Source organism: Notamacropus eugenii, chromosome 3, assembly GCF_028372415.1.
Source record: "Notamacropus eugenii isolate mMacEug1 chromosome 3, mMacEug1.pri_v2, whole genome shotgun sequence".
Classification (NCBI taxonomy): Eukaryota; Metazoa; Chordata; class Mammalia; order Diprotodontia; family Macropodidae; genus Notamacropus; species Notamacropus eugenii.
The window spans coordinates 144,663,705-144,676,358 of NC_092874.1; the positions used below are offsets into that span (position 1 = coordinate 144,663,705).

A 12,654-nucleotide genomic window follows, 5' to 3' on the forward strand; every position below is an offset into this window, starting at 1 on the left:
TAGTGCAAAATGGGCTTCCCTACTTTTCTAACCATATTACATTGACATGTATAATTGTGTTATTAGTTATTAGGGGGAACATTATGTGATATTCATGTTAATAATTAAAGAGTTTTTAACTCTGCTATTTTTAAAAATTTATTTATTTATTTTTACTTTTCAACATTCATTTCCACAAGATTTTGAGTTCCAAATTTTCTCCCCATCTTTCCCTTCCCTCCACCCCAAAACACTGTGCATTCTGATTATCCCTTCCCTCATTCTTCCCTCCCTTCTGTCACACCCCTCCTTTCCCTTATCCTCATCTTTCTCTTTTCTTTTTTTTTTTTCTTTAACGTGTGCACTTTTATTTGAACTGGTCTTAAGTCAGCATACAGGTAAAGCTCCTCGCCTCCCCCAAGTACTGGCACCAGTCTCATAAAACTCACAGGGAGAATGTGAAGTCTTGTCTTCATTCACATCTATGTTGGGGGCAGGGAGGGAATTTAGGGGAACATTCAACATGGCTGACAATTAAAAAAAAAGGAACAAGTATTAAGGCGGAAGATACAAAAAGGTTTTTTTAAAGGATTACATTAATTTACATGTAAAGCAATACTAGTACCTTCCCCCTCTCCCCCTCCCCATCTGGATTTGTTACTTAGCTCATTACAGAGCTAATTTCTCTGTAGCAATGCATTATACAATATTTGGAATGACTATTAAAAAAAAAAAACATAAATATACAATCAAGAGTCCTGAAGACGCACTGTAGAACTTTGGGGATGTTTGCGTCCAACATACTTAGACTGCTCATCACCTTCACCGTTCCAGTTTTTAAATCCTGAGTCAAGCGCCAAAACAAAACAAAACAAAATAAAACAAAAAAACAAATAAAGCCATGCCAATCTCATCTCTTTTTGGGGGCAATTATCATGTCACACCCTTGTGACAAAAATAAAAAAAAAAAATTAAAAAACACAGTCCATTTAGAAGCATTTGCGGTGGACAATGGAGGGCCCAAATTCATCATACTCCTGTTTGCTGATCCACATCTGCTGGAAGGTGGAAAGAGACGCCAGGATGGAGCCTCCAATCCAGACAGAGTATTTGCGCCCAGGTGGGGCAGTGGTCTTGATTTTCATTGTGCTGAGAGCTAGGGCTGTAATCTCCTTCTGCATCCTGTCGGCAATGCCTGGGTACATGATGGTACCACCAGACAATACGGTATTGGCATACAAATCCTTACGGCTGTCAACATCATACGTCATGATAGAGTTGAAGGTAGTTTCATGGATTCCACAGGATTCCATACCTAAGAAAGATGGCTGGAAAAGAGCTTCTGGGAACCAGAACCTCTCGTTGCCAATGGTGATAACCTGACCATCAGGGAGCTCATAGCTCCTTTCCAGAGAGGAGCTAGATGCAGCAGCAGCCATCTCCTGTTCAAAGTCTAGCGCGACGTAACACAGCTTCTCCTTGATGTCACGCATGATTTCCCTCTCAGTTGTGGTAGTGAAACTGTACCCTCTCTCGGTCAGGATCTTCATGAGGTAGTCCGTCAGATCACAGCCAGCCAGATCCAGAAGGAGGATGGCATAGGGAAGGGCATAACCTTCATAGATGGGCACAGTGTGGGTCACATCATCACCAGAGTCCATCACAATACCAGTGGTACGATCAGAGGCATACAGGGACAGAACAGCCTGGATGGCAACGTACATGGCTGGGGTGTTGAAGGTCTCAATCATAATATGAGTCATCTTCTCTCTGTTGGCTTTGGGGTTCAGGGGGGTTTCTGTGAGCACAGAGCTCCTTGTGGAAGGTATGATGCCAGATCTTCTTCATGTCATCCCAGTTGGTGACAATACCATGTTCCATGGGGTACTTCAGGGTCAGAATACCTCTCTTGCTCTGAGCCTCATCCCCCATGTAGCTGTCTTTCTGGCCCATACCCACCATCACACCCTGATGTCTGGGGTGCCCAACAATGGAGGGGAAGATGGCCTGAGGGGCATCGTCTCCGGCAAAGCCAGCTTTGCACATGCCAGAGCCATTGTCAACAACGAGAGCAGCAATGTCATCATCCATGGTGAACTTGGAAGTGGCAAGTTTAAACCCTTAAGAGAGAGAGGAGGTGGTGCCGCACCTGGAGGCAGGGGAGGGCGAGTGCATGCTGGGTGGGAGAGCTCACAGCTGATCTTTCTCTTTTCTTGTAGGGCAAGATAGATTTGTATACCCCATTACCTATAGCTCTTATTTCCCAGTTATATGTAAAAAGGATTCGCAACATTTGTTCCTAAAACTTTGAATTGCAACTTCTCTCCCTTCCTCCCTCCCCACCCATCCTGACTGAGAAGGCAAGCAATTCAATATAGGCTATATATGTGCAGTCATGCAAAAGACTTCCACAATAGCCATGTTGTGTAAGACTAACTATATTTACCTCCATCCTATCCTTCCCCCTATTTATTCTATTCTCTTTTTTGACGTAGTCCCTCTCTTCAAGAGCTTACTTCTATTTACTCCCTCTTCTCATTGACCTTCCCTTCTATCATGCCAACACCCTTCTTATCCCCTTCTCCCTTACTTTCCTGTAGTGTAAGAGAAGTTTTCCTATCAAATTGAGTGTGCATGTTGTTCCCTCCTCAAACCAAATGTGATGAGAGTAAACTTCATTTTTTTGACTCTCACCCCTCCCCTTTTCTCCTACATTAAAAAAGCTTTTTCTTGCCTCTTTTATGAGAGATAATTTGCCCCACTCCATTTCTCCCTTTCTTCTCCCAACATTTTCCTCTATCATCCCTTAGTTTTATTTCTTTAGATATCATCTATTTTTATTAAACTCACCCTGTGCCCTCTGTCTATATATGTGTATTTATACACACACACGTGTGTGTGTGTGTGTGTGTGTGCACGCGTGTGTGTGTGTATAATCCTGCCAATGACCCAAGTACTGAGAAAAGTTTTAAGAGTTACAAATATTATCTTTCCATGTAGGAATGAAACAGTTCAACTTGAGTAAGTACCTTATAATTTCTCTTTCCTGCTTACTTTTTCATGCTTCTCTTGTTTTTTGTGTTTGAAACTCAGATTTTATATTCAGCTCTGATCTTTTCTTCAAGAATTTTTGAAAGTCTTCTATTTCTTTGAATGATCATTTTTTATCCCTGAAGTATTATATTCAGTTTGCTGGGTAAGTGATACTTGGTTTTAATCCTAGTTCCTTTAACTTCTGGAATATCATATTCCAAGTCCTTCAATCCCTTAATGTAAAAGCTGCTAGATCTTGTGCAATCCTGATTTTATTTCCACAATACTTGAATTGTTACTTTCTGGCTGCTTGCAATATTTTCTCCTGGACCTGGGAACTCTGGAACTTGGCCACAATGTTCCTAGGAGTTTCTTTTTTTGGATCTCTTTCAGGAGTTGATTGGTGGATTCTTTCAATATTTATTTTACCTCCTGGTTCTAGAATATCAGGGCAGTTCTTCTTTATAATTTCATGAAAGATGATATCTAGGCTCTTTTTATGATCATGGCTTTCAGGTAGTCAGATAATTTTTAAATTGCCTCTCTTGAATTTATTTTCCAGGTCAGTTGTTTTTGCAGTGATATATTTCACAATATCTTCTTTTTTTTTCATTCTTTTGGTTTTGTTTTGTAATTTTTTTAGTTTCTCATAAAGTCATTAACTTTCATCTGTTTCATTCTAATTTTTAAAGAACTATTTTCTTCGGTGAGCTTTTGAACCTCCTTTTCCATTTGGCTAACTCTGCTTTTTAAAGCATTCTTCTCCTCGTTGACTTTTTAAGGTCTTTTGCCATTTGCGTTAGTCTATTTTTAAAGATACTATTTTCTTCAGCATTTTGGGGGTCTCCTTTAGCAAGCTGTTGACTTGCTTTTCATGATTTTCTTGTATGGCTCTCATTTCTCTTCCCAGTTTTCCTCCACCTCTCTTTCTTGATTTTCAAAATCCTTTTTGAGCTCTTCTATGGCCTGAGACTGTTGCATATTTATTTTGGAGATTTTGGATGCAGAAGCTTTGACTTCTGTGTCTTCATCTGATCATATGCATTGTTTTTCCTCATCTAAAAGGATGGAAGAAAATACCTGTTCACCAAGAAAGTAACTTTCTATGGTCTTCATTTTTTTCCCTTTTTGGAGCATTTTTCTAGCCAGTTACTTGACTTTTGAGTCCTTTCCAATGAGGATGTTATACTCTAGGGATCTGTAAGTTCTCAGCTTCTCCAAAGTGGCATCATCAATGGAGAAGAGTTACTCCTCTCCTGGCCCACACTCTGGTCTGGCAGCAATCACAAGCTTTTCTGCTCAAGACCTTTGAGTAGAATTCCCTGTCCAGAACCTCCACCAGCTCCACCAGTTAGTGCTCCTCCTCACCCCAGGACCACCACTCATGGATGAAATCCAGATCAACTGCTCAATTCACCCAAGGTCTTTATGCTGAGGGTTCAAATTATGGATGCTGTCACCACTTGAGGCCGTCTGGGGACAGGGATAGGGGAAGACCCTGCTCTCTTCTCACTCAGGTGCAAGAGTTTTTGCCCTTTGAAGCTGTCTTTGGCATCTGTGTGTTGAGGAATTTGGGAACTGCAGCTGCTGCAGGAGATGCTGTGTCCTGAAGCCTGCTTCAGTCCTGCCCCTGCTCTGCTGTAAGGCTAAGGCTGGTCTGTTCTCTGCTCTGAACCTGGTGTGATAGACATTTCCTGTCAGTCTTCCAGGCTGTTTCAGACCGGAAATCTCTTTCATTCTGTCATTTTGTGGCTTCTGCTGCTCTAGAATTTGTTTAGAGTCATTTTTTACAGGTATTTTATGGGCTTGGGGCGGGGGGAGACCTTCTACAGGTCTGTCCTTCTACTCTGCCATCTTGGTTTCACCCCTCAGCTCTGCTATTGTGGAACTCAATTGCATTAGATACTTCCCAATGTACATTCTTGTGTACTGAATATATGCTATCTACTACCTGTCATCTTCTATCAGTATAAGCTATTATACTTAAATACCCCTCTAATCGAAGTAAATTAAAATACTGCATTCCAAAGTTAAAGACAGTTATGTTTGGAATCTTCTTTAATTAGTATTATGTTTTCTTTCATGTTTCTTTCCTCCTAAAATTCCATCCACCTTGTGAATCTCAGTTATCAAATTTAACCCTTTTTTTAGGATAGCATTCAAGAAGCAAAATGCAGTCATTAACAATTCATTAAGTGATATATCTTACTCCTCTCGATTGCCCTTTTTCCCCTTAGCAGAGCCTAAAAGAGAAGTCAGTGAAATATCGGAGGCTGTGTAGGATTCTGACTTTTGGTAATCAAAGCCTTTAAAAGGGACAGAGGCAGAGATGTGTCCACATTGTAGCTAGTTTTAATGAATAAGTCTAAACTTCTAGCGACAACAGCAATGTAGTATGGCAAATATACCTCTAGATTAACAGCCAGAAGACCTGCATTTGATCTCTTGTCTGAAGTCACTCAGATATATGATTTTAAGCTCTCTGAATCAATTTCCCCATCCCTTATATTTGAACAACAGTGTCTACACTACCTATCTTACAAGGTTGTTTTTTCTGAAAGTGTAAAATACTCATCATTATCAATTCTTAATTATGTTATGTATTAAATTTATGTCTCCAAAATGAACTGATTCACAAAAATGTTACCAGCTGATTTCAGCCCAAAGAAGTTGCTGACAGGGAAAAATACAGAACTAACTGTAAAAATTACTCTAAGCTGCAGGTGCTAAAGTTCATAAATCAGAAACCAGCAAACTAAACATCCAATGATTGGTAATCAAAGCTAAATTATCATCTAGCAATGCAAAATAATATTATTTGCTATAAGAAAGGACTCATTGGATGAATTGCATGAAATATAGGAATGACAGATTTTCAGAATTGAAGAATTGTAAAATGTCTCAACAGCTGTCTGGTCTAGCCCATATAAATTAATTTATATGGTCTAGTCATATAAATTAATAAAAAGTAATAAAAGTCAAATCAAAACAACAATATCTCTGCTAACTATATATATATATATGTATATACATATATATACATATATGTATATACATATATATACATATATATATATACATATATATATATATATATATATATATATATATATATATATATATATACGTATGTAACTTAGGCTGGCATCTAAGGAGATGAATTTATGCAAAAGTGCCTTGATTTATAACCATGATGCTCCTGTGAAATGGCTTCTGCCTATACCTCCAGTTACAGAGCAGAACTCTGGCAATGGACTGGGGTATTAGCTTCCTGACTTGCTGTAAGAAAGACCCCTTGACTCTCCAGTGGCTTTCATTTTTCTCCCATACCCTCATAATAAAAGAAAAACAACGACAGATAACTTAAGGACAAAATCATTGACAGCCATTTATAAATTCATAAAAAATCCAGCAAATACAGTGTTCTACCACAATTAATCACAGAAAGTTAAATAGAAGTAAGGCAGGACTGTTAAAAAGATTGCACTTTCATCCTATTAGGTTTTCTCTCTGAGCTCTTTACAAAAACCCTCAATAGTCACACAGTTTTCTGTGTGTTTATACAAAAGTGACCTCTCAGAAATGTGAAAGAATGAAAGGAATTGCCAGTGTCCTGGTAACTGGCTTTCACTTTTATTCTACTCTCATCATCCACCTTACTCTCTTCATTTGTTCTTAAGCAGCCTTATTATTCACCTTACCAGTCAAGCCTCCTGCCACCCTACACCTCAAGGAATGATGTCCTATAAGTTTTCTCTCTTCCCAAACTGTGAAGAACTACAAATCCCAGGAGACTTTTTAGCTAGCCTACTCTTTGCACTGGGTGATTATATATGTATTTAACCACAAAATAACTACAAGAGATATTTCTTATGTATTCATTAGAGGGGGAAGAAAAAAATCAAGAAAACAAGCCCAACATAGATTCTTCTCTTTTAAGATAAATATACAAATCTTTTGGAATGGGATAAACGCTGATAAATAACATGTGTTTATAAGCACACATGTAATTATTTTTAATCTTGGGATGTTTTGCTGTTTACAGTTTGAATATATTCATTATTTTTCATTTCTTTTCTTATATACGTCTTTATACAGTGGAATACCTTCACTTATCACTGAAAGTTCCAATGAATTTTTTTCAAAAGAAATTGGGAGGATTTTATCAGTTCTCTCAGATTCATGAAGGAAGGAAGTAAAAGATGCAAAGGAAAGAAGGAAGAATGAAAGAAATAAGAAAAGAAAGGAGAAAAGAAAGAAAAGAAGAATAAAAGCAAAGAAGAAAGGAAGCAAGCAAGAAGGAAAGGAAGGAATGAAGGTTGAAGGAAGGGATAAAGGAAGGGAGGGAGGGGAGGATGAACAGAGAAAGAAAGGAAGGAAGAAAAAACAGAGACAGAGACAGAGAACAGATGCTATGGATGATAATTAAGAGGGAAGAACCAACTTCTAGAGGGAAATTAAGATGTGATTGGGATGTGGAGCCAGTTGATGTATGTTAATGTCAGAGTGATGTTTGAACTGGACCAAATAGCAAATGGGAAGACACTGAAGTTCTTAGACACCTCTGCTTAAATTTTAATCCCTATACAAACTGTCCCCAAATGATTTTATCTGTTTCATTGACCGACACACCCCATTCCACATTCTGAGATCCAGCCAAACTGTTCTTTTCTCTAATTTTCACTTATAGCACTACACTTCCATATCTTTGCACTGGCTGTCCCCCATGCTTGGAATGTACTCCCTCCTTATCTTCATCTCATCTTCACTTCCTTTTAAGATACGTCTTATGTAACATATTCTTCATGAAACCTTTCCTGATATGCATAACTTGTAGCTCTCCCTTCCAAACTACCAGGTATCTATCTACTTTATATGTTTGCATTCATTAACTTTATTTTTGTTTTATTTTCTATGTTCTTTCTGCCTTCCCCACTAAAAATGTAAACTCATTAGGAATTTATCATTTATTTTTTCATTCTTTACTTTTAAGCAGTGGATGAATCCAGTGCCTAGCACATAGTAGGTACTTAATCAATAATTGTTCACTGATTAAACAGAGAGGGACTTATGAAAGCAAAAAATCAATCATATTTATATATATATACACATATACTTACATATATAGTCATACACACAAACATACATACATACATATAGGTATGTGTGTGTGTATTCTCTACCAACAAGAAACAATGAAAACACAAAAGACTCAAGTATTTATTTAGAAATATAGTAAACCATAACTCCTATTATATACTCTTGTGAGAAAGTGAAACATCACATATATAAATGTAAAATACTTCAAGGGAATGTTGAACAAGATTTTTGCCTTTTTCTTAGATTGCCATCATCCAAACAACTTACTCAGCTTATCATACTGATGTTAGTCATTTTCTCTTCTGGGAACTGGTTTCAGTGGCCACCTACTCAGGCACAGAGGCTCTTAACTTCTAGCATCATTACTGCCAGGAGTAGTTTAGCAACTTCTCTTAAGAAAGAAACAAAAAGAAGTAGAGACAGTCAGATACTTAAAGTCCAGTCTCAGACTCACCTAGAAAAGCACAGTTGCTCTCAAACATATTTGGCCAGTTGTCACTGGTAACCCCTAGGGTAGGAATGAAACTCTCCTTCACCAGAAGGAATGTGAAGATTCTCAAAACATTAAATGAATGGGAAGAAAGAGATGGATAGCAGAAGTTTTCTTTCCATTTCCCCCCTTTTTTTTCATTCCACTGAATTGACAGCATTTCTTGTTCAGTGGTCAGTTATTTTCTACACAATCCTAACATGCTTATCGAGTGGAGAAGGACACATATAAAACAACTAGGATACTCTGCTTGTACATGTCTTTTACAAATGGACCTACTGGAAATAGCTAGGACACATATGACACTAGAAGGTGCCCAGATCAAGTCATGTTCTCCAGGAAAGATGGGCACTCTTGCTTTGACATATTCATATACCTGCACTGATTCAGTAACTAAATACTCGTGGTAGAACACTCATTTTGGCATTCATTTTGAGACAGATTGAATTATTATGAAATTTGGCCTCACATCAAACATATTAGGGTTATTTTTGTTTTTGTTTTTGTTTTTGATTTTTTGTAAAATCTATTCTCCACCATTGGTCATAAATCTGCCCTCTAAGGGCAAGTGGAATAAATCTAATTTTTACATTTGATAGTCTTTCAAATATCCGAACAGTGCTATCACTTCTCTGCTCTGCTTTTGGTCTCATAGCACAAATATACGAAGTCCCTTACCAGTCCTTCTTGGTGGTATTATTTCAAGTCTCCATCTGATCTACTTTCCCTACTCCATAAATTCTTCAGATTGTTAATGCCCTTTATAAATTGTGGCACAAAATAATCAGCACAGAACTCCAAATAGAATATAATAAGCATTTAGCACAAAAGAATTGTTTCCTAATCCCCAGTTGCTAGTGCTCTCACCATTCAAAAGACACATTGCTTATTCAAGTACATGTGTCATCCTATGATAAAATGTTATCTTCTTGGGGGCAAGGAATGGTTCATTTTTGTTTCATATTCAGGGCTGGTAAAACAACTGCTGTCTGAAAAAATGTTGCAAGTTTATTCTACATTATTAACCTTTTTTATATCACAATCATAAGCCTAGACAATCAACAAAGCAATAAATTAAGCCTGGGTTTGTCAGTTTCAGAGAAGCGAATGTTCATATTGAAAAGCTAGCAACCACCTTTCCTAATCTGGTGTGAGTTGGCTCCATGGAATTCCTGCTTGTATGCCCTACACCTGGAACTTAATACGTGTTTGATGTTTGAATGACTGATTAATCAAGGACCTCAGAGCTGTACATTATATTACCAATAATGTGACCTAAGATTGCATTAGTATTTTCTCTTGCAACAACCCAACACTGACTCATTCGTAATTTGTAGTTTAATTACTAGATTAAAAAAACAACCATCTTCTGATAGGTATTTGTTCTTTTCTATATTTTCCCCACCCTGAGAAATTATCATTTAATTCAAATGTAAGACTTTAAAGTTATCTCAATTTAATTTTATATTGTTAGATTCAGTCCATCATTCTAGTGTGTCAGAATCCCATCAGCACCCATACCAACATGTAATATCATCTGGGAAAAGGTATGCTTGGAGAACGCACTCATCAATAGAAAACGCTTCATTGGTTTGTGGATTTCTCAGCCTTTGAATACCTTGTCCTTGTTATCACTGTTTCATACTTTTTAATGTCAGTAAAGTCTTATATAATTTCAAGGTATACCTGGATTCAGCTGTTAGAGATTTGATGACTCTATTTTATTCTACCAACTCAGATTCTTTGGGTGGTGGGAATCAATATCAAATGAAGATCAGGGGATTTTATATTCTCTATATCTCGCAGTTAATTGTTAAGTCATAAAGTTCCATTAGTGAACTTCTTAACCTCTTCTTATGTTCACTTCGTCCACTGGCACAGATCATAGGCTATTTATACATTCATATCCTGTGTAAGAACTCACCATAAATCCTCTATAGAAGAGCTGTCCAATATGTTAGAATGGTTCCTCCAGCTTTTTAATATTTTATGGATACTTTTGAAACAATTTGCCAACCCATTTAATATCTCTCATTTTCACTAAATGATTCACCACATCTTTTCTAGTTAAATACAGCAATGACAGATAATAACGAGAGCTAACATTTATATAACTTCTACTGTGTACCAGTCACTGTGCTCGGTGTTTCTCAAATACTATCTCATTTGATCCTCACAACAACTAATTGATGCAAACATAAGTTGATATGTACAAGGTCATACAAATAGTGGAGTGTCTAAGGCCAGATTTTGGTGTGTTCTAGATGGAGTGCTATTCTGTTTGATGCATCATTGTTGATAATGTGTTGAATCCTACTTAGAATCAACAGGTTACCAATGATTTGTATTCTTTGAAAATGGTAATTTCCTATGATTTATATCCTTCAGCCTCACTAATAAAAGAGAAATTTTGAAAAGATGGGCCTTTACACTAAGAAATAACTTGGGATCATTGGACATGCTACCCAGTTCCAGTGGGTTGGTCTCTTCCTATCTTATCTTATTCATCTCTTGATCACTGTCATTGTCCATCTGTAATATATATTCATGATACTAATGGATCAACTTTATGGACATCCCATATAATAGCATGGCAAAATGTAGATTGACATTTTTTATGTGGTTTTTCATCTGTAGTTTACTAGACTGATTTCTTTTTTAATGCATATATATTAATATATTTTATTTTTATATGACCTTTTCCCAACTATATCTAATTGCCAAACCCCTAACAACAACAAAAAAACATTCATTTTTAAAAATAATTAGAAAAAAAAAGAGGAAAACTAAGAAGTGACTAAAAATAGGCATACCATAGACCCAATATCCCTACTTCTACAAAGAAAGGAGGGAGATAAACATTCTCCAAAAATGCTCTTTTTTTTTGAAACTCCATGAATATTTCTGGGGAGACTCTGATGTTTTTTGAGCTTAGATCCAATCATCATATCACCATGAACCATATACAAGAGCATTAGATTTTTTTTTGACATATTTACTTGGAAAAGAGGAATCTTTTTTATTCTTTTACATGATTTCCTTCTTTTAGGCATGTTAGGAATCAATAACTCTTATTGTCATTCTGTTGCTTTTCAGCAATGTACAACACTTTCTGAGTCCCTTTGGGGTTTTCTTAGAAAAGATACCAGAGTAGTTTGCCATTCTCTTCTCCAGCTCACTTTATAAGTTAGGAAACTAAGGCAAAGAAGGTTAAGTGACTTTCTTAGGGTTACACAGGTAATAAACATCTAACATCAGATTTGAATTCAGGAAAATGAGTCTTTCTTGCTATAGGCCAGGTAATCTATCTACTATACCACCTAGCTTCCCACCAATACTACCTGAGGGTTTTAAAATTGTTATGTCACCTCACCCCAGCACAAATGTGCCCTCCCCTCCATGCCATATGTATTATGCCATATCCAGTCACTTCTCCTCATCTTACATTAAGTGTCCTTGCTAATTGGTCATATTTTTAGAGGTCAAGGCAAGCATATTGATTTGGTAATAGTGCTAGCAAAACCCTAAGGAACCATGTGTTTTCTAAAAAAACTTCAACGGAATGAGAGCAGTCACAATTTATTACTAAGCTACTAATATTCATAACGGCTTAAACAGAATCTAGGCTTTTTGCCTATGCAAATAAAATAAGCAGTTTATCCAATTCTCTTCAATCTTCATGGAAATAACCATAGTGAGCATTTGCATAGGATTGAGAACACACTGTAGAATAATCTAATTAGACTGGGTACTATGTGTCCTCAGCAAAGTGTGAGAACCAAAAACTTAGAGTGTGATATTTTAATATTCCTAATTAAAGAGGAAAGTCATTACTGTGGTAAAAATCAGACAATTCAGAAAACCATATGAAAAAACTATCAAGACTCTGTCCACTACTAGAATCTTTGAAATTAGATTCTTTAATTGAATAATTGAATGACAATAACCCTTCATTGGTTTAAACAATAGTTTATTTCATTAATCAATTACTACAATGTATTAGAAATTTGTGACATGATTTTCACAGGTAGAAATTTCATTTGCCTTAAAAA

The 12,654-nt window shown here is 36.7% G+C and overlaps 1 pseudogene; it reads right to left on the reverse strand.

The window, feature by feature from the left end:
- Nucleotides 1-963: 963 nt before the first annotated feature.
- On the reverse strand, nt 964-2,164 carry LOC140531277 (actin, cytoplasmic 1 pseudogene; annotated as a pseudogene).
- Nucleotides 2,165-12,654: the final 10,490 nt, after the last annotated feature.